A 22601-nucleotide genomic window follows, 5' to 3' on the forward strand; every position below is an offset into this window, starting at 1 on the left:
GCGAGCCAGAGGAAGATGGGGATGCTCGCATCAGAATGCACAAGCGTCTGCAGCTACCTACGCTGTCATCGATTTGGCAGCGATAAATAGGCTTCTTCAAAATACTGTGTGTCGGACTTGCGGTGGCGACGTTGTCATTGCAAAAAACGGCGCGGAGTACGGGATTGCAGTGAAATTGTGCATGGAGTGCCGCAATTGTAGATCTATCGCTAACGAATAGAGCTCTCAGCGGGCAGAAGGTGGTGCAAAGTGCAGGCCGTATGAGATAAATATTCTCGCAGCTTGCGCTATGCAGAGCACAGGCAATGGCCAGACATTTTTTCGGCAATGGGTGTGTCCCTTAGGGGTCTACACCATAAGCGCTACCAGGGCTACCTGAAAACGAAGCTGAAGCCAGTAGCAACAATTGCTGCAGAAAAGGTGCTTTCCAGCTGTGCCTTGTCAGTGAAAGGCTTATACCAGGAGCTATGCTTTGACAACCCTGGAAATGTGGCTGTCTATTTTGATGGCACATGGATGACTAGGGGTCACACATCCCATATTGGTGTGGGCACAGTGATAGAACTCTTTTCTGGGTATGTTCTAGACTATGTGGTTCTTTCAAACTTTTGTGCAAACTGCACACATGCACCACCAAAGGAAGACCCCAATTATCAAATCTGGCTGTCTAAGCATGACTGTCAGAGGAATACTGACAGTAAATCGGGCAAATGGAAGTTGAGGCTGCCCTTACTCTTTTTGAGCGTTTGCTTTCATGCCATGGCCTGCGCTACACAGTGATGCTGTGTGATGGCGAGAGCCGATCGTTCCGCGCTGTTGAAGATGCTAACATATATGGATACATAGCTGTCCAAAAAGAAGACTGTGTTAACCATGTTAAAAAGCGCATGGGGACAGTGTTGCGGAACATTATGCAGAAGCACAAAAGCAGTGGTTACTCCCTTACTAGAAGAGGCCGTCTGATGGGCGATCTCATTGAGAAACTTTCTAAGTACTACAGCTGGGCCCAAAAGTCCAATGTTGGTGATGTGGACAGCATGCAGCAGGCAGTAATAGCCACCTATTACCACGTGACTTCGACAGACCAGCTCTCTGATCACAGTCTGTGTCCAAGTGGCCCAGACTCTTGGTGTAAGCATAATGCTGCTGCTGCCAGAGGAGAGACGCTACCCAGCCACAGTTACAACCTGCCTGACAACGTAAAACAGGCGCTGCGCCCTGTGTACGAGCGGATATCTGATAAGAAGCTGCTAAAACACTGCCAAAGGGGCAAAACTGAAAATGCCAATTAATCCCTCCACTCGGTCATTTGGTCATTGATGCCTAAACACAAACATGCCTCACTGTTTGCCGTCGAGGCTGCAGTCGCCGAAGCAGTTATGCGTTTTAATTCTGGAGTGGAGCAAGCATCTGTACACATACTTCGAGCACTGACGCTATTGGAGAACTGCACCAGTTCTAAGAGAGTGGAAGAAAAAGACTGTCGACGATTGACGAGTGCCATGCGAAAACACGCAGCCTCGGACATATTTCTGCAGTCAGCAAAGCAAAGCCAGCGATACAAACGTGATGCTGACTACTCACCTGGTGCCTTCTAGGCTGTTTGCTTCCAATAATAAAGCACTTTGATGTGTTTCCTATGCGCTTGAATATGTTGCATTTCGTCTTTTGTGTTTTTCTCAGTTTGGTTTGTTTCATTACTCTACGAAATTCTGATCAACTTTTCTCGGCTTCCATTCACCCAATTTTTACCATGTTCGTTTTGTTTGGAAGCTGAATGTTTGCTGCTTGCAATAAGGTCACCAAATATAACTTCACCTAATTGTGAGGTTTTATATGTGAATTTCAAACAGCTGTAACTTTGGTTCTAGGAGAGATAGAACAATGAAACTACCCTTATTGCAAACCTTGATGAGAGTAGAATCTACTGATACAATGCTTGTTTATATGGATGCAACCAATTTTTTCAAAACTTTGTCAGTAGACCACGACTGATATTTCTTGATAAAAAATAATGGCAACATTTGCACAAAAATGGATACCATATTTGCAATCGGCACATTAAAGTACATAATAGCTGAGGTTTTCATTCTGCTAAGCCCAGTATTAAAATTTTTTTTTCTAAGACCCTCTTCCCCACTTAAGGGACTATAACGTTCCTTTTGGAGATATTTATTCCTACTGCTTCTAATGTTCTAAATTTAATGATTAGATATGCATACCTGCCAACCTAGCAACATGAAAATTCAGGAGACCGGCGTGGCGGCGGCGGCGAGGAAAGGAGAAAGGGAGGGGGGGTCTTCCTTTGAGTTTAGCAATTTGTAAATTATTGAGGCTGAAATATTGGAAAGAGGTGAGAGTGGCGGCCCACTAGGTTACTTTGAACTAATCTCCCTGTTGTTGCATCGTCAGAAACTCTTCCAAGTCATTAGCATGACTGTAAGCCAACCCCTTATTTAGAATTCGAAAAACCGAAGTGTGTGTGTGAGGGGGGCAGGACAGTCAACTAACAGTTGAAACCAAAGCATGGTACCCTTAATAAGAGCAGGATAAAAACTGTATCAGGGACGATACGGCAAATGTATTTGCTCTACAGCTTAAAGTGCAAAATTAAGTTACTGTGCCTGTCTCTCAGGGAGAATTTTTCTATTTTAACTTTTACTGCACAGCACGAGCTGCACCTGCGGGAGTGTTGACAGTGTACGGAAGAATCACTTTTCGAATTGCAGTGACGCTCGCTTTTTGCACTTCAGTCACATCGGGTCAGGTGACACGGCAGCACTAGGAAGTGTTGATGGTTGATGGAAGAGCCAACTCCGATCGTTTATTGAGTTCACGCGTGGTTCGAGTGTTGCACTTTTGACTTTACGTCCAGCCACATGCTTCGTCATGAGCTCTGCAGTCCAAAATGCATTGTTTCACGCAGTGCTCTAGGAGGCGGCTATCATTTATGCCAAGAAAGAACTGCGCTGTGGGCCTAATGTGCTAAACAAGTTATGCGGGAATGGCGTTGGCAGCAAGATAAAATTTTCAACGCCAAGTGAAGGGGCTTCCGAAGGATACAGTTGGTATGCTACCCCTAGCAGGAGGCCGAGCTTCCTGCCGAGCTTGCGGCGCATATCATCGAAATATGTAATTTGAAGTGGAGACGAGTGTAGCACAGCCAAGTTTTCGGACGTGGCTTGTTGGGTGAGTTGGTTAAACATTATGTTAAAACAGCGCTAGAACATGGACAAATAAAAAAGAAATGTGCATCTGTCCGTGTTCTAGCGCTGTTTTAACATAATAAATTTTCACCGTTGAAGGTATCCATCGGTACGTTTTTTTTGGGGGGGGGGGACATGGGATTCAGGAGGGGGGGGTCGACTTATACATCCTAATCGACTAACAATCGTGTAAATACGGTATATAGGCTCGTGAAAGCGTCAGAATGTGGACTTGCCGTTTGTCTAACCAGATATTTGTTTCCAGAGCTATTCTGACTTGGTGTAAAGTGTGCACGCATTTACTTATTGTCTGCTTTAGTTTTTCCTGGCCATGCATAGATACTAAAAAGTGCAACGGGAGTCCAATTTTCACTTATAGGACGATGAACTGTTTTAAGGGAATTGTCTAAGGGAGGCCAGTTCAGTGTTCCTAACGCACTATCATTGTAGTACACCGTTTATTTGCTGCAACAAGTCATTCATTTAAATCAGTTTTTCAATTTAATCCAGCAATCGAGAGGCTTATTTGATAAAGTAAGGGGACAGAACCTACAAAGAAGAAAGAAGGAACATCACCCAGCACAACTACCAAAAAAGTAGTACACAACACTAACCCTTAAGAATTTTACTAGTGGTATAAACTGCAGTCTGTACAGGACTATGCACCTACAACTAGTCATAATGACCGGGCAGTCAAAAGCTTCTACAAAGATGTAGAATTAGTAATGGGTGAAAAAAAAAAATGACCAAGGTTGCTAAAGCAGTAAAAATAAAACTCTTCTATTAAAAGAAAAATTCTTATTTCACACACACATGCCCCCTTAATACTGTGACTAGGTGGCTTGTCTGGGTGACTCGACCAGTCATTCTGACGCATGTTATCAAAAGTCAAACCAGCGTCCCCAGGGATGCCAATTTTTCACCTTTTGAACTGCGAGGGCGATCATCAATGACAGCAACCAGTATAAAGGATGGCTTCCAAGTAGCTCTCAGCAGTGGGCACAGCGACAACGCCAGGATCATGGCCTCAAACCCATTTTTGTTCCTTGTACAGGTTTTTGCTGAGTTGCTGCCGATACCAGGACAGCCAGTATCGGGACCGACAACGGACCAAACCAAACTGCTAATGCACTTTTCGGCTTGTGACTGCAACTGGGTGACTCAACCAGTCATTCTGACGCAAGTCATCGAGAGCCAAACCAGCGTCCCCAGTGGTGCCAATATTTCATCTTTTGAACTGCGAGAGCGATCGTCAACATCAGCAACCAGTATAAAAGGCAGCTTCCAAGTAGCTTTCGGCAGTGGGCATGGTGGCAACACCTGCATCATGGCCTCAAACCCATTTCTGTTCCTCGTCCAGGTGAGCAGATGATATGGAAAGTGCTATAGCAGTAATAATGTCTGCCTGCTTGTCCTGCCATGCCCACAGCCTGTGTTTGAGATGCTTTGTGACCTGCAGTTTTTGCTACTTCTGGGAGGGGATGTTGAATCGAATCCGGGTCCAGAAGAAACATTGCTAGAAGTCCAGTTGAAAGCAACTGCCGCTGACATACAGAAAATTTAAAAAGGCCAAAACAGTAACCAGTCAAAATTATCCGCGATAGACAAAAAAATCGAGAGGATTGGTGCGCTCGAGAAACAAGCCTCAGAGTGTGTAAAGAAGGTAACCAAACTTGGGCAATACGTAACTTGATAATCTCGAAAATAGGAGTCGCCGGTGTAATCTGATTGTTTATGGTCACTCAGCAATGTTTACGTTATTATTTAGAACAGTCACAGCAACAATAAGACTTTTATGCAGATAGATATAGGCCTGACTCGTGTAAGAGCCGCACCCCATCAACATAGAGGGAAAAAAAATGCGGCCTTTACACGAGTATACAGCTGAACCCCGTTATAAGAGACATGGATGTAAAAGCCAATCGGGTATAAGAGACACCATTCACCCAAATGGCTGGCCGCCCTATGACTTTCATTAATTGGACCTCTTTTTTAACAGACATTGCATGTAGAAGACAATTGGCTATAAAGGGCAAATTAGCTTTAAAGTTTGGTACTCAGTCTTGCTTGTAACAGACACACCATAGCAACTACAGTGAAAACAAAAGAAGAGAGCCATACCTGTACCATTATGCAATGCAGAAAAGCTCTTCAAGCTTGCCACAAAGAGCACAAGTGCAACTGCATATGCAAGCATCTAAGCAAGAATATTGGGAGCGTGCATTGGGCTCTCCAATTAGTGGAGCTTCCTATCACGAATTAGCATAGGTGTTGTGTCCACTAGTCTGAAGAATATAGTGAAGATTGTCTATTATGTTGCATTTCAGTACAAGCGACAAATCTATTTGGTTTTGGCTGCTTCTAGCACCTTGGTGGTAAGCTGGTTACTTTTACGATTTTGTGGCGCTTTTTTTACTTAAATTCTTGTAGTAGCCCCACGTCACATTGCAATTGCACTTTGCAATCGCTGCAAACATGGTTTGCCAACATATACAGCTTTGGCACATCGGCCATGAGGCTCTTGGCCTGATTTTCAAGCTGGTAGAGGCTGTGTTGAACAGCATCAATGCAACCATGAAGCAGACCAAGATTTAAAACTGTTTCAACAGTAAATAAATACAAGAAAGTTGCAAGGTGTGGTCAGTGCGGTGGTCCACCAAGCAAATGCAATATGTAAATGAAAGCTATAATAACGCTTTTGAAACGTGACGTACAATTTTTTTTTTTGTATTTTAGCCGTAAGATGCCTGCGCTGAAATAGAGACAAAAACTGCTCCCCAGTGCATGTTCCTTATAAAGGGGTTTAACTGTATACGGTACATTGAGAAACGAACTGGCCCGCATGAAAAATGGTTGTACATTCAAAATACAAGTGAATACATCTTCAATATTCTTTTTACAAAAAATAACCTGTGATACTGTAGTAAAACTGACATTCAAGCGAGTTGGTACAGCATGTTGGAAAATTTCCAGCGCACACAGGACAGGGACAAAGAAGAGAACACCGTGTTCCTACACACACAGTTTCTACAAAGCAGACGGTGGACTCACCAATCAGCGTCTTCACTGCATAGAGGCCTAAAGGCTTGTCCGTAAGCAAGAGGAACCGTTGTGGCCCTGTAAGTAAAACAGGCGAGTTAGTGCTCACATAAACAATGGGGGCTGCATGCAAATTAACACTCCCTGTTAGGCCTAATTTTTCTGCTGCAATACTGTAGCTTGGCACGATGGCACAGCGATACTCATGCGACAAACGGGCTCCTTCGTGTCCTACATTGCGCACTATGTGCGACACCATGCCTTAACTAATGTCAGGGCTGCAGCTTTTGAAAGAAGAGGAGAGCACAGTTCTGACCAGCAAGAAATCTGCAAGAACCTGCTTTAAGGATGCCACAGAGTGGCTCATTACCACAAGCATTCAGAAAAGTGACAAACAAAAACAAAGCTGTACATAATAATATACGCAATAAAAGGGTAGCAAGCATGTGCAAAAATAAAAAACAAGGAATAAGCTGACGCAGTGCACTCCTGGCACTGTGTCACTGGAAATGGCACTGGAAGTGCCACTTCTGCGTGGTTTACGCTTTCAAAATAGCTCCCAGCAGAGGTAAGACAACATGTGCACAGAAAGGACCAAAATGTACTTTTTCCAGTATACTCGCTTCATGAAGACCAGGAAAAATATAGCTAAAACAAGAAGAATGCCATGCCTAATTAGCGTTGAAAGCAAAAAGATGTCATGCCAATTGAACAAACCATGTGCTGGGCACTCAGGGTACTATCAAAATTCCCAGCAGACCACTGCGTTACTGTCAGGTCCTTTCCCTCGACTTGGCCACATTTCTGAAGGCATACCCTACAGACCCCTTGCATATATCGTTAAGTAGACTTTCCCACACTGCGTCCTGCCCCAAACATGGTGTCATTGGCCACCAGAAAAACAGCAATATAGAGTTAGAACTGCATGGTACTGCTATACAGATATATGTAGTGCTGCTATGGGAACTATGTGAACATATGTGAATGCATAAATGACAAATAATGGCCATAATATGATGTTTCAAAGCACTGCTGTTCTGCCACTAGTAGGAAATGCAGTACAGAGGTGAAGCCGACAACATTTATGAAAGGGGTCTCAGATTCCTCCAGGTACACAAAATTTTCCTGACAATTTTGCAAGTCACCAGACATCCACAGCACTTTCCACAGCTCTTCAACATGCATGGCATGCTCTCTCATCAATGATGTAAGTGCAGAATGGCACTGATAGGCACACAGCTTCTCAAGACGCCGCAGCTCCTCAAGGCGCCTGCTGTTAACACTGGACAGCCTGAGTGGACAAAGCTTTCCGATTTGACAGACCTTAACAGCATTTCTGACAATAAAACTGTTCTTCTATTCAGTTTTAACCAGAAGGAATCTATTTCATAATTACCCCGCAGCACTTATCACATCCTCAACAATTGGCTGCATATTTTAAAGTACAGGCACGAAATACCAGCCATAGCAGCTGCATTTGGATAAGCTGAAATGAACAAAACATCCATGCATTGTGCAATATCAATACCCACTAAAAGGACATTCAAGCGCAAATGGCATTTCAAGACTACCGGAAGACAAGTATGAGCCAAGTTAGATGCCTACATTCGGGGGCAACGACAACTTTATCCAATCATTGTTTTTAGTAAATACTGACCTGCCAGCAATTCCTGTGTAAATGTTCCCTGAGCAGCAACAGATGCATTCCAATGGTGAGCAAATTGACATTAAAGCAGTCCTCCCATCAGTCAATTAAAACTACCGACGTCCCAACTGAAAATGAAAAGGCTGCCACAATTTCCAAGCGCTAGAGTAAACTAGTGAAACTTAAGTCCCAGTTCGTCTTCCATAGAAGCCTTTACATTTTTCCCCTTTATAGTAAAGACATTTTCGCTAAAGATCGGTTATAGTAAAGTGCGTCTGGTCACAGCGGTGGCTTCCCACGAATTGACTACCACACGCGCGCTTCCCAGAATCGTTAGGCATTTTTTCGCTTTAAATAACAAAATATGTGTACAACCTCGATAATTCGAACTCGGTTAATTCAAAATCCCGGATAATTCGAAGGTTTTCTGCGGTCCCGTATTTTCCAATGTAAATTTGGCCTGATAATTCGAACAGGCGGCCTGCGCCAGCCCGGTTAATTCGAAAATTTGGACTGCTATGCGGCAATGCCTGATACATGTTTCGCCGCAAACCCGGTGAAACGACGGCCCTACGGAGCCGCGAGGCAAAGCCACATAGTAATGGTGATGATTTATAGGCGAAGCGCCCCAGCCGGAGCACTCTCTGCACAAAAATCGGTCCACAGTGCGCACCGCCGAAACACGCGCCTGCAGAGGAGACGTGCTTCACTGCAACACGGCGGGCACACCGGTTTTTATCACGTGACCTCGCCCCCACTCCATCCCTTGGTGTGCTTCGCCCACTCTTCCCCCGTGCCTTGATGATGATGATGATGATAGTGTTAGCTAGTCCCTTTTTAACGGGTGGACACCAGATTGGTGTCCCAGCTAATAATAATTTAAAAAAAACCACACACACACACAATTGTCTAAAGAGACATCGACTAAGAAGGTCACACGCAGCACTTCACCTGGACACACCCCACAACCGCGCTTACCCTCACCACACACTCACACCCCCACACCCGGCCCAAACTTCATCACAGTTGGCGAACTGCACTCCACCATTCGGCGAGCCTTCTCGTCGTCGCCGCAGTTGCTTTAAGCAATGCTTTGTCAGCGGCCGCGCTGTCTCCGGCGGCGCCGTCCACTGTTGCGGGTGGGGTTGAGGGGAAACCGAGCGCCTGTGGGAGTGTGGCGCCCTCTATGGCCGGCATGGAGAGACGAGGGCAGCGCAAGGCTAAATGCTCCACCGATTCGTCCTCGGTGCCGCACACCCTGCATAGAGTACACGACACAGCAGGATCGAAACGGCGCCGGTAGAGCAAAGTCCGCAAGGCACCAGCCCGTGCCTCAAAAAGGAGGCCGCTGCCTATGCTGTTGTCGTAGAATCGCACCGGGCCGATGCTCTGCCTGTGCTCCCGGTACAGCGCCAACGTGGACTTGGCTTCCATATCCCTGGCCCACCTGACACCCTCAACCTCCCCGACTCGCAGCCGCACTTCAGCAGCGCATTTGGATGGAGAGTCAGCCGCCATAGGGTGGGTGAAAAAGCCAAACTTCTTCTCAAGTTGGTAAACTCGCCTGGCCCAGTCCGTCCTGATGCAAGTGGCAGCCAAATACTCGAACACGCGCCTCGCCCAATGCTCCCGTGGCAAGAAGAGCAGTCGGCCGCGAAAGGCCAACTTGCTGGCCGCCTCCCGTGCCTCGAAGGTGGACCAGCCTACGTCGCCCTGGATGGCCTCAATGGCAACCTGGCCATGGCAGCCAAGGGCAATGCGCCCAACCTCATGTCGTCGCCTCTCAAGCCATCCGCACGTAACAGCCGACAGGCAAACCACAGAGTTGGCGAACGACAGTGCCGGCACGTGCACCAACTTCCAAAGGTCGCGCACCATCAAATAACGGCTGCAGCCCCACAGGCACCGGCGGCGGAGGATGCACTGAGCCCGGAGAGCACTCTGGCGTAGCGCCGCTTCGTGCACAGAGTACATGTCCGCCCCGTCGGAGAGGTGTATTCCGAGGTATTTATACGCTGTGCAGGTGGTCAGATGGTGCCCGCCCAGCGTGATCTCGTCCTCACCCGCACGCTCACCAGCCAGCCGGACAACCGCAGTTTTCTTAGTGCTGAACCGCAGCCCCAGCACGGAGATTTCAGCGTGGCAGATATCGACGAGCCGCTGAAGGTCCCTCGCCGATTCTGCCATCACGACCAGGTCGTCGGCGAAAGCAAGTCCTGGCAGTCGGCAGCCCTCGTCGACTCCGCTTGTGCTGAGCCGCAGGCGAAATCCCAGGCTTGATGCAATCAGGGCCCGCTCCACGCTTGACACATACACCAGGTAAAAGAGCGGCGACAGTGGGCAGCCCTGCCGAAGGCCTTTCGTCACCACTATGCGCTCTGAATGCACATCACCAAAGCACACAGTGATGTAGTTCCGCCTGTAGAGGCGCCGGATGGTCAACAGGAGAGTCCTTGGGAGACCGCGCGATAGCAGGCACGCAAACAAGGCCTCATGGGGCACGTTGTCATACGCTTTCTCGACGTCCATGAAGCAGCACAACAACGAGCGCCCCTCCTTCCGCGCGATGCCTGCGCACTGCGTGATGACAAATAAGTTGTCATCTAACCGGCGGCCTGGCCGGAAGCCATTCTGCAGCTCGGTGAGCACACCGCGAGCCTCCACCCAGCCACTGAGCCACTCCTCTAGAACCCTGGCAAAGAGTCGGTACACAACACTGGTGACTGTAATCGGGCGGAAGTCCGGCAGGTTTCCCGTCACTTCTCTATTCTTTGGAATGAGAACGACTCGCCCCCGCCGCCATTCATCCGGGATTGGTGCTCCCTTGATAACAGCTGTCAAGAGGCCAGCGAGCTGTTCTCTTGACTCCGGGCCGAGGCTCTTCACCAAACGAACCGGCACCTCATCAGGTCCCGGGGCTGTACGAGCACTTATGCGAGTGAGGGCGCGCTCCATGGTCTTGCTGGAGATCTCCCACCGCGGCTCCATCTCTTCCGGAGTCCCCTCATCCATCGGCGAGGTTACGGTCTCCTCTTCGAGCTCCTCACATGCCACCGTCTGTCCATACAAGGTGGCATAGTATGCCGTCAGGTACTCTTGCCGATTTTCAGGTGGCTGCCCTGTCGTCGCATCAATGATGGGGGGCAGCGGGGAATCCCGCCGGTCCATTGAACGCACATAGCCCCAAAATTTCTGCGCTGCCGTCTTGCCCTCCTCGCGCAGGGACCTCATGAGCCGAAGGTTGTGCTCTGCGAGTTTCGCCTGCACCAGTGTTTGCACCTTGTGCTTTAGGTGCAAGTAGTCTGCCCAAGCAGCCGCTATCACATCCGGAACACCTTCCTTAATGGTCATCCGGTGGTTGCGATTTGCCGCACGCCGCTCCTGCCACGCCACTTCCACCTCTTGGTCCCACCATGGATTCCTCCTCCTACGAGGACGTGAGCTTTCACGAACCATGTGGTCCAGAATTGTTGCATGTAGCGCAGACATGTACTGGTCGTAGGTCCGCACCTCCATTCTCCCCGGGGACGCCTCGAACTCGTCAACTACTCGCTCAGTCGCCTGGCACGGAAGGTACGCGGCAGTCCGATGGGGGGTACGTAAGCTGGTTCCATCTTTCTTGCGGTAGCTGCCAAAGACGAGGCGTAACCGGTTGTTGTCGCTTCCGAGGCTGAAAAGACCCCCCTCGTCGACTGCTATCTCCCTCAGTGCAAGCATAAGGATGGACGAAACCAACGCGTAGTCGATAGTTGTTGAACTACCACGCGCGCACCATGTTGCCTGCCCCTCACATCGTGGCTCAAGGTTGGCGACCGTCAGGTCGAACTCCTCAGCAAGCTGCAGGAGAAGTTGCCCATTAGCGTCTGTGCGGCCGTCCAGCTCGCTAAGGTGGCCATTGAAGTCGCCGAGGATTATTACTTGCCTGTTGGCGGCTAGGCGACGCACATCCCGGCGCACACAGTCCATCAACTGTAAATTCTCGGCTAGATGTTGCGGAGACAAGTAGAGCATGCACACTACAGTGGGATGCCCCATCACTTTACCATCCACCCACAAGTGTTCCCTGCAGCCTTCTTCTACGCGTTTCCATTGGAGATCCCGTCGCCACAATACTACGACCCCGCCTCCTTTACGACTGTGGGCATCCCTGTTGCACCCCGACCAGCACCACTCGGCATCGATGGGTGGTTCTTCCAGGTCTTTTAGGTGCGTTTCCACCACCCCATACACCGAAAACCGCTCCATGTCCAAAGTGCGGTACAGCTCGGCCCATTTCTGCTCCCGCCTAGCGCCCTGTAGGTTCAGGAAGCCCACCGAAAAACACAGCTGCTCCTTTCTCCGCCGGTGGACGCGAGCCCGCCCGCGGCCTGCTACTGCACTGGTCGGGGCACCTGTAGCGCCATGTGGCGACTGACCATCTCGGCCACTATGTGGTAGAGGTCGCGGCCTATTCCGGCGTCCATTTGGTGGGCTTGGGACCCGGACTACTGGGCGAGCGTCGGATAATACTGGTTCTGCAGCACACTCTGTGTTGGCCCAGGTCCATAAAACCGAGGATCGGGCCACACTGGCATTGGCAGAAAAGGTAGCTGGGGTGCAGGTGGTGTCAGATATGCTGGTCCGTCCCGATTAGTGGGCTGGACCCAGGGCACCCGTCCCTGAGCGCACAACTGTGGTGGTGAGGTCACCTTTCCGAGGGCCAGGGGAGTGCTCCCCTCTCCGAGGGCCCCCGTTGTCATCTGCCCGCGTGCGCACAGGCTTTCGGTGCTCATGCCAGCATGTTCTGCCGGACCAGAAACGGGTATTTGCTTGCTCTGCGCCGTGGTCTGGTGCCCCTGTAGGCGATGCTCCGTGCGGGTTTTCCGTGCCCCACTCTCTCCGCCTAAAAAACGCTGCGCAAGCTCCACCAATTTGTTCGCCACTTGTCGGGCTGCTTCAGCACGGTAATGCAGACCATCCCTCGCCAATCCTCGGTCTCCTTGCAATCCTGCGGCCTCCACGAATGTGGCGCCTATAGATGTACACAACGTTTTCAGCTCAGCATTGAGCCGGGCAACGCGCGGCCTTAGGTCGACATCCCCAGCACGCACCACTGGAAGGCCACAGATGACCAAATTCGGCACATACGGGAACACATCGTCACGAATAGAACTGCACACCACCTCCGGCTCCACACCCTGTAGTATGTCGAACACTCCAACGTGAAGCACCACCAGGGAATCGCGCAGCCGCTCGTGGCTCTGATAACGACGCAGCAAACACTGCGCATCGAGCACCGTCGCCCGTCGGACGTAGCGCCATTTCAAGCAATCTCGAGTGCCCAGCTGGCGGCGAAGGGCTCGCGCCAGGCGTGGGACGTTTGTGTCCCCGATGACACAGATTTCCCGTGAAGTCGGGGCCAGGGCGTCCCCCGCACCTGTACGGGGCACCTTCTGACCAGCACACTTGCCTTCGTTCAAGGTGTTGTCCATCCGTTTACTTCGGGGCCTGGGCTGCTGGCCGGCAGATGATCTCGTGGTGTCTGGTAGACCACCGCTGCTCACCGCTGGCGTGATGCCACCCGGAGCAACGATATTCTGCCCGCTTTCTCCAGCCTTCATCTTTCTGCCGTCTGACCCAGTGCCAGCCGCGTGCAATTTCGAGCACGGGGTGGTTTGCTGCGACGTCGGGCGTGCATCAGTTTGAGTGCTCAGTGTCCTTGCCTGGGCGTTGTTCGCCGGACTTCCCGCTGTGCACAAAAGGCTATTATTTAGCATGTCAACAGCTGTCAACTGGTGGTCGCTCGCAGCTTGCTCCTGCTGGATGTGCTCATCACCACCCCCTGTCAAAGGGGCATGGCCCACGATAGGGCCGTCCGTGTCCACTGCAGGTAGCTCCCCGCTGGGCAGGGTCGAGGGTTTAGGCAGGACACTCACCTGGGGTCCCTGGTCGGGCGCCAAATCGGCAGCTCCATCCCCGTGTGTGAGCGGTAACCCCCTTGCCTGCTGCGGTGCCCGAGCGGCGTCTCGCCAAAGTGTCCTCACCTCCTCCTCCGCCGCGCATAGCCTGGCACTGAGCGCCTCCAACCGCACACACAGCTTGCAAGTAAACGAGACCGCTGCATTGGCTGTCTGAATATCCTCAAAGTCGGTCTCGTCGAGGTAGACCCATCTCTGGCAGCCGTCGCATTGCACCATCTGTGCGTCCGTGCGCTCTCGCCTCTTTGAGCTTCGCGCCATCACCGCGCGGGACAACAGGAGAGCCGGTGGAATGAGAAGGAGGAACCGGTCCGGGATGAGGGAGCACTGTTGCTGCGCCGAACCTGAGCTAGCCTAGGCCTACATCACTTTTCCCTGCATAGCCGTGCATCCTCCACGATATCACGACAATTCAGCATTTAACGCCGTCTCGCACAAACGTAGCAGGGAGCCTGCACAGCTCGGTCACCCCGTCACACATATTCCAAAATCGTAGCAGACGATCGCAGCGTGCGTCCCACGAGCAGCACAACGCAGCACGAGCGCCGTTTTGTAGCGTCTGCAAGTACGCCACCACCATCGCCGCGCCGGCCTCGCCTGCGCCATTTCTTTGTGTTGTGCGCTGTGGTTAGGGGTCGGCTACTGTGCCATTTTTTTGGGCGGGACTGTGCAGAAGTGCTAGCTTTGTGACCGTAGCAGTGCAGAAATGCCAAAGTACAAGACTTTAACGCTGCAGCAGAAGTTCTGCTTGATCCAGGAAGCAGGCAAGAGCGCTTGTTCGAAGACCGAGTTGGCCAAAAGGCATGGCGTGCCCCTCTCGACGTTGTCCACAATATTGAGCAACAAGTCAAAAATACTAGAGGCTTAGGGCAAGACCTATTCTTCGAAGCAGTCACGAGTGCGGGCTCCCACGTATCAAGATGTGGAAGCTGCTCTGCTTCGCTGGCTGCAGAAAGCAAACGCTGCCCACCTTCCCGTCAATGGAACGCTACTGCGGGAGAAGGCCAACGACCTAGCTCTACAACTTGGGCACGAGGAATTTAAGTGCAGCAATGGATGGTTTTGCCGTTTTAAAGAACGCAATAATTTAACCTTTCTCACCGTCTGTGGTGAGAGCGGCAGCACTAACGAGAGCGTTGTCGAGGATTGGAGAAACCACACACTGGCGCCGCTGCTTAGCGAGTACGGTGCAGACGACGTTTACAACCTTGACGAGGCTGCACTTTTTTATAAGATGCTGCCAACAAAAACATTCGCAGTGAAGAACACCGCCATCAAGGGTAGGAAACAGGCCAAGGACAGGATTACTGTGCTGTTTGGCGCAAACATGTGCGGTAAACACAAGCTGCCGCTACTGGTCGTCGGGTAGACGGGGAAGCCTCGCTGCTTCAAAAATGCGTGGCTGCTGCCAAAGGATGAACTCGTCTACAGGCACAATAAGAAAGCCTGGATGACAGGTGCAATATTTGAAGAGTACGTGCGGCAACTTGACCGCAAGTTCGCGGCCACGGGCAGGAATGTCCTATTTGTCGTCGACAACTGCCCGGCACATGGCAACATCCCACATCTCCAGGCCACCAGGATGGTATTTTTACCTCCGAACACCACTTCGATCCCACAGCCGATGGACCAAGGCGTCATTCACCACACTAGGAAGATTTATCGGTACCACCTGCTCAAGCGCATGCTCCTTTGCTACGACAATGGCAAGGAGTACTCCATCGACCTCCTCGGAGCCATATGCCTCATGGTGTACGCTTGGAAACAAGTGGAGCCCACATTGATCAGGCGGTGTTTTGAACACGCTGGTTTTTCCAGTGAAAGCACTGTTGATGCCGATGCAGACCACCCATGTACTACTACTCTTGACGAAGAAGGAGCAGAGTATTGCGACCGCATCAATGCGCTCTGCGCAGAGGATGAGTCCAAAGCAGTCGGCTTCGCCGAGTATATCAACATTGAGAGCGAAGAGCAGACTGGCTACTCTGACTTGGAGAGTGAGATCACTGCTGGTACGAACATGCGCGATGACAGCGACGATAGCGACGACGACACCGGCGAGCCTCCCCGAGCACCTGCTCTTGGTGAAGTTATCGGATCGCTGAACGTTATCCGCAGTTTTGTTGAGTGCCGCGGTGGAAGTTCAGAGATGTTTCGTCTATTTGACCAACTTAGGAGCCGCAAACTACCGGACGCGGCAAACCAGCATCTCTGATTACTTTCAGTAGTAATTCAAAATATGCCGAATAAAGGTAACATGTTCCTGCAACGAATTTTTTTTGCCTAAGTCTTATTTCTTGGTATGTTCGGTTAATTTGAAAACCCGCTTAATTCGAAGATTTCTCGCGGTCCCGATGACTTCGAATTAACGAGGTTGTACTATAGCATAGTGTTTTTTAAATTGGCTCTACTGCCATACATAGCAGCACTCAGAAGAAGTCAAGTTTACATAGGCCTTGGAGCTGTGAAAGAAAGCATGCAGTGGGTAGGGAAAAAATAGTAAAGCTGTCTACTAACACGGAAAGGAGGCGGCGTTGTTCATTCGAAAGTAAAAGAGAGTAAAAAGTGCAGCAAGAAATAAGGAAGCAAAGAAACAGCAAAAATTCACTGCACTGTACAGCACGAAGCATGATGCAACGATGACAAGAAGTAGAGGTGCAGCAAATGCAGTCTTAGAGTACTTGACTGCCACATGCGTTTATCATTTATTGCCTTTTTAGAGACAGAAACAGCAAAAAAGTGACACCATATCCATGCAAGGCTTTAGTTTTCACATGAAATCAAACTGAGTTGTATTCATAGTTATGTTGCCCTCATGCTTAAGAGGTGCTTCCTCAAGGTATACCAAAAACCTTATAACTAAAGAATGTCACAAACAGGCAATAAGAGATGGAAGATATTTTAAGTGCTTTTTTTTTTCATTAAGCAACAAAACATGTTCAGTAAGAGCATCCTCAGGGCCATGTCATCGCCAACAACTGATATAGTAAAGATTTTTGCCAGACCCAGTGATTTTACTATAAGGAGGTTCTACTGAATTAGATAATTGTGCTTCTACTATGATAGGCGAGTAGCAGCACAATTACCTATTGTAGTGTGCATGATCCTGATTGGGCCAGGTCACCCCTACCTTTCCTAGTGCTAGCAGCTTGTGAGATAAAGTATCGTAAGGGATACCATCAACCTTCACCCCCACCTTAGCCTTTGTCACCAACATAAGCTATGCACTCGGGTTGAAGTCTATCAGGAGAGTCTATCAGGAGAGCCTCTCAGTGCTATAGGCTATGGCTATGCATCTTTGGTAATAATGGGCCCTTTTCGCCACCCCATGTGACATGATACGTCATTGTGGAGCCGCTACACTAGGCACACTCTTCCATGAATCTAGCCAGTTACATTTTGTCATTTACGACGCTTATAAAGCTTTGCTTTCAGTGGTGATGGTTTCGGCAATTAGAACACAGATTCGTTTCAACACAAGCCAACTTCCTGTCATTGTTTCAAGTTAACCTGGAGCTCTCCCCAATAGTGTCTCACTGTGAGGTTCTTTTCTTTAGATCTTCTAGCCACCTTATTCTGTGGCTTATTCCGAGACAGTAATCTAAATAGACGACCAGACTGACCAAGCTAACAACGAATACTTTTATATACAGACATGGACGGGACGAGCGTAGAACGAGCAAGTGAGACGATGACAAAACACAAATTGTCAAAAAGTCACCAAGATGTTGGATGGAAAAGCCGGTGCAGACGCTCCGGGTAGTCAGAGTTCTGAAGGGTCGGTGCAGTAGGGTCAAGAGGCCTCGGGTTGCCTTTCCGCGGCCGATGCTTCAGGCTTCCCCGACGTGCCAGGGGCCCAGCACGATGCCGAACGTCCGTGTCAGTGATGAGCCGCGGTTACAGCAGCGGCGATGAGCTGCAGCTGCAGCACTCCCAGGTCTGGTCATCCGGGACAGGAGGCGGGCCAGGACAGGATGCAGTAGGCGGCCCCAGGTCTGGATGCCCAAGTCAGGCCTGGCGGAACACGAACCGCCCGAGCTCCGTGGACTGCAGCACTCCCAGGTCTGATCACCCGGGACAGGAGGCGGGCCAGGACAGGAGAACAGAACAGGATATGGCCGGCAGGCCCCAGGTCTGAATCCCCGGGTCAGGCCTGGCAGAAGACGCACCGCTCCGAGCTCCTTGGGCAGCCGATCGGCTCCGCTGCTCGCCTGTTCTCTCCTGCTCGTGCCTCGCGCTCCTCGAGCCAACCTCCACGTTTTCCTCTTCTTCTTTCTCCTCCTTCTTTCTTCAAATTATCATATGTTCTTCACACTCACATAGCCCTTGTATCGGCCTGTGAAATTAAACCTACCTACCAACTGTATTTTTCAAAATACTAAGGCCCTCTTTGATCCGTCGAGTGGAGCACAGCATGTTCTGTGCCCTGCCGTGACAGCCACGCGCTGTGAGAGCTTCGAGAATCAGTGATCTGATTGAAACCTCACTGACATCCCCCATAAGGAAACTACATTTAAAATCTCTGCTTCACAAATATTTCTGCACCATGAACTCCTGGGGCAGATTGGAGTGACATGTAGGATTTTACAGCAATGCATGAAACACATTCAGGACACGCAACTACCATGAGGCAACAATACTTACTGACAACTGACTTACTGTCCCACAAGGTGTCATATACATCCGCCAGCACGGCAGCTACAGCACACACCAATAAGCATAAAACTAAGCAATAATGCTGCCTCAAATACCTAAAAGGTGTAGAGACACTTCAATAATGGGTTCGTGTTTTATCTTCTGTAATGATCATTACTAACAGGAGTGGAAGCAGGCTCGAGCATTTTGGAGTAGCTCAGGTAGGGAGCAGTCATAATGAAATTTTGGAGCAGCTTTTGGGCAATCAAACAAGAGTTTTGGAGCATGTTTCTACTGTTAAATGCCCTTGATAATTTCAACTTTCTATTCCTGACATATAAAATCCCTCTTTTATTCCCTTTTAAGCAACGTTGAGCGCTTTTGCAGACTATGCACGCACTTCTGACACGACAAATAGCCAAAACATGTTATGTTTAAAACAACAAAGGCTGACCTAAGCAACAATCTGGAACAACCTTACAGAAAATGGAATGCTTGCATATGTACTTCATAACCGAAGACCAAGTTTGATCTATTTTGACATGATAGATTCAAAAGTGGAGTTTACCATTTCGATGCGCTCAAGCAGCGCTACTAGTATAGCCACTTGCACTAATGGGCACATTTCTGCTATCTTGTGCACATTCTTTGATCCTACGCTTGTGCTTATCAATTCCAGAGCAATGACCAGTGATGCCTTCAGGGAGGATAGATGGCACTAAAGGGTAGCCTTTTCCTCCTTCAGCTTCTTTACTTAACTGTCCCCTGCCAGTAGCTTCTAATCTTCTTGCTCAAGCAGTGCTGCAGTTAACAAGTTGGCAATAGGCTCTATGTGACCTTCAAACATCTTTGGGAACTTTTCAGTGATTGGCACCTTTAGCAACCTACAACTCTTCAAATAAGCTTTTGTCCGACATAGGCCTGACACGCTTGTCATTGACAAATAGGCTCGATGGTGAAGTATGTGCTTGTTTTTAAAGAAAGAGCATTAGAATAACTTGTGTAATTTTTGTTATCTAACAAGTTTCTTAACGGTTCCTACCATGCTAATGTGGTAGTTAGTGCTACCTCCTTCACTTGCGGCTCTCACTCCACCAATCATTCAAAAGCCTGGGAGGATGTGCTGTCACATGCACAGTGCATGTTTTTCACAATTGCCTCTAATCGCTTGTGAGTCATATTAAATTTACTAGCAAAAAAATTTTAAATTATACTTCACACTTCCCTAGCTTGCGAAATTTTCCTGTATTGAGCCCGGTGCAAGAGATGTTATACCTCAGCGCATTGCTATAGTTCCTATGTTGAGCTAAGTTTGACAGTAAAAAGTTGCAGCAATCAGTTTAGAGCAGTTTTGGAGCAATATTGTGCCTGGCAGCAGGATGAAGCAGGGAGAGCAGTTTCGAGCAGAATGGAGCATTGGAGCAGCACTTCCACCCCTGCTACAGTACATGAATCACCTCATAATATAGAATATTCACTTATGGCCACTGAGAAATCTATAATCGAATTTCTTCTCTCATCAGTTTCGGTTTCAACATTCGAGCGATGGCTGTGACGTCAAAGTCAAATCTAGTTCATGTGAGGGATGAAATAAACAGCGACATAATCGTTTCTTTGTCGTTTTATTTCACCAGAACACTAAAGCCAGCCTGCCTCAAGGACAGGAATTACAAAAGCCTAAGAGTCAGCAATTATATCGCTGTTTTTTCAAGCGGCACGTGACCTAGACTTGATTGTGACATCACAGCCATCTTTTGGCTGCTGAAACCGAAATGGCGGGAAAAGAAAATTCAAATAAATGTACATAGGCACAATCCTCATGGTGATTCAAATACAAGAATGTCTTTCGCATTATTAAAAAAAAGTTCAATCAAAATTCGGTGTCTATAGTCCTTTAAAGCTGGTGGCAACCTACCTTCCTAATGACATGGTCCAACGTTGTCACATATGTTAGCATTCGGCTGGTCGGCATGCTATTAAATATACATGCAGTGTGAGGGCAATAAACTCAAACAGTGATGTGTATAAAACATCCTCTTTTACGGAACACACATACCTTTCATTTTAGGTGTTTTTGATTACCATGACAGAACCTCCTCGCACCCCGGCGATGGAAACTACATAATGGGGAAGAGAAAGAAAAGCAACCATGACAATGAGCAACTATTAGATTCGGTTTCATGCATTTCGCTTACTTTTGTTCTGCTGTAAAATGCACAAGTGCATCAATGACGACGACACTCCCGACACTCCCAGAGCCATGTATAAACTGCTCCCACCCAGCCAAATTTTTAATACTATATCATACACTACCAGGGAACATGCTGAAGTTGTGCTATCAGCTTGAAAGGTTACTGTTTTACTGAATGGTTTAATGCCCCAAAGCGACTCGGGTAACGAGGAACACCGTAGTGGAGGGCTCCAATGATTTAGACCATCTGGGGTTCTTTTAAAATCCACTGACATCAAACAGCACACGGGAAGCGGCTGCCAAGGCCTGGTCAAACTCACATCTTCAGGATAAGCAGCAAATGACAATAACCACCTAGTCACCATGGCGAGCAAGCAAGCTAAAATATGGATGGTGATTGTGAATATGCCTGATAGGCACAAACTGCAGCAGTGGACTGCATCCCTCAGTACATCACAGTACCGTCTCCAAACACAGAGCGTCCACACAGTAGCATCATGATGCAAGGTTGCCTTCAGTCACACTTGATAATGTGGATGCAAAACGGCCAAATTTTAAAAGGCTCCTTACCTTAGTGAGGATACCTTAAGAACAGCGCGCCCACCTTTGGTGAATCTTTCAATAAGCCCTCAATAAAAAGTACTTAATGAGGCGAATTCAAAAATCTTACCGAAAGTGGGCACTCTGCTCTTAAAGCGCCCATGAAAAGCAATTTACTAAAATTTCAAGACGCGCACGAGCAATAGGTATCCCACCAATCTTTTAAGGAATTGCGCCTCATAGATATCACATAGGTACTCCAATCACGCATTCAAGAAATTAGCATCAGACTCCTTTGTTCTGTGGGAAGAAGCACATTAGCCAGACTGGGAAATAGAGGACACGCCACTGCAATATCGGAAAAGTCTGGCACCAACTTTTCGGCACCAAATTTACCACAGTCAACTGCGGTAAAAATGCTGTGGTGGCAAATACGTGAACAGTTTCAAACGAGAACGAGGCCCCAAAGTGTTTCTTTGATGTGCACATGCCTCTTTTGTTTGCTGCTTACGGCGTCGTACACAAGGATGGAGTCTTATATAAACAGTGGTACACAAGCGCAACAACTGTGCTACGCTTCAAACCAAACAAATTAACGCGTTTCACCTGTCCCAAGCGCTGTCAGTCCCATCAAGAACTACCAGCGGTCACACGTGAACTTGCACGCACGTGATCGCATTTTTCCGATATGACGGTTGCCATCGCAAACACTCTACACACATTCCAGTGAAACACTTTGTATTCGACGCAAAGGACATCACATCTCGCAGGCAGCACGTACTTTTCACTATGCTCAAGTCTACAAATTTGAAGTCACACTCGCGTCCATTTTCAAATCACAAAATAAAAAATAAAAAAAAAAGTAAACATTTTTTTTTTTTTTTGGCAGCGTTGCCAGAGTCTTTCTCGAGACCGGCCAGCCCACCGGCCGTGCCAGAGTGGTTTTGCTAAAGTATAAGATAATTTTTACAAAAAATACAACCTCTAACTAACATTTTAAAAATCTCGTATGTTTTTGCGCAATTATTCAAAATTCTCGGGGCGCCAAAGGCAAGGCCAAAGGGTCGAAAAGTGCGAAAAGCACCAGAAAGCTGTTGAAGGTGTACGGAACAGAGCACACCGCCTGGTTACGGTGGCAACTGAACTGACCTTGACTGAACTCTGCAACGTTTTTTTCCTAATTTTTTTCCCACTTTATTTTGGGCCGGATTCGAATTTCATAGATCGGCCCAATCGCCTGTTTCAAAGGGAAGGCCACAAATATCATCATCATTATGATCATCATCAGGCAAAGAAAAAATGTGAAAAGAGGCTTATAAAATGGATGCCTACGTGAGACGAAGGGTGCGCTTACGTGCTTGTGCTATGAATTTGCTTCTGTACCGAAC

The 22601-nt window shown here is 48.7% G+C and overlaps 1 long non-coding RNA gene across 7 annotated transcripts in view; it reads right to left on the reverse strand.

Moving 5' to 3' along the window:
• LOC146191983 (uncharacterized) overlaps positions 1-22075 on the reverse strand; it is a 77129-nt gene extending 55054 nt beyond the window's left edge. Inside the window, exons 1-4 of one of the 7 annotated variants that reach the window (XR_014706739.1) lie at positions 21995-22075; positions 20539-20599; positions 20398-20455; positions 3257-6323 (exon numbers count right to left, since the gene is read on the reverse strand). This is a non-coding gene — a long non-coding RNA (uncharacterized LOC146191983). Of the gene's footprint in view, positions 1-3256; positions 6324-16682; positions 20600-21819 lie in introns of those variants that run through there. The other 6 variants (XR_014706737.1, XR_014706734.1, XR_014706733.1 and 3 more) reach the window with 6 other exon arrangements.
• Between the last annotated feature and the right edge of the window lie 526 nt (positions 22076-22601).

Source organism: Amblyomma maculatum, chromosome 4 (genome assembly GCF_055883805.1).
Source record: "Amblyomma maculatum isolate TAMU_Amacu chromosome 4, ASM5588380v1, whole genome shotgun sequence".
Classification (NCBI taxonomy): Eukaryota; Metazoa; Arthropoda; class Arachnida; order Ixodida; family Ixodidae; genus Amblyomma; species Amblyomma maculatum.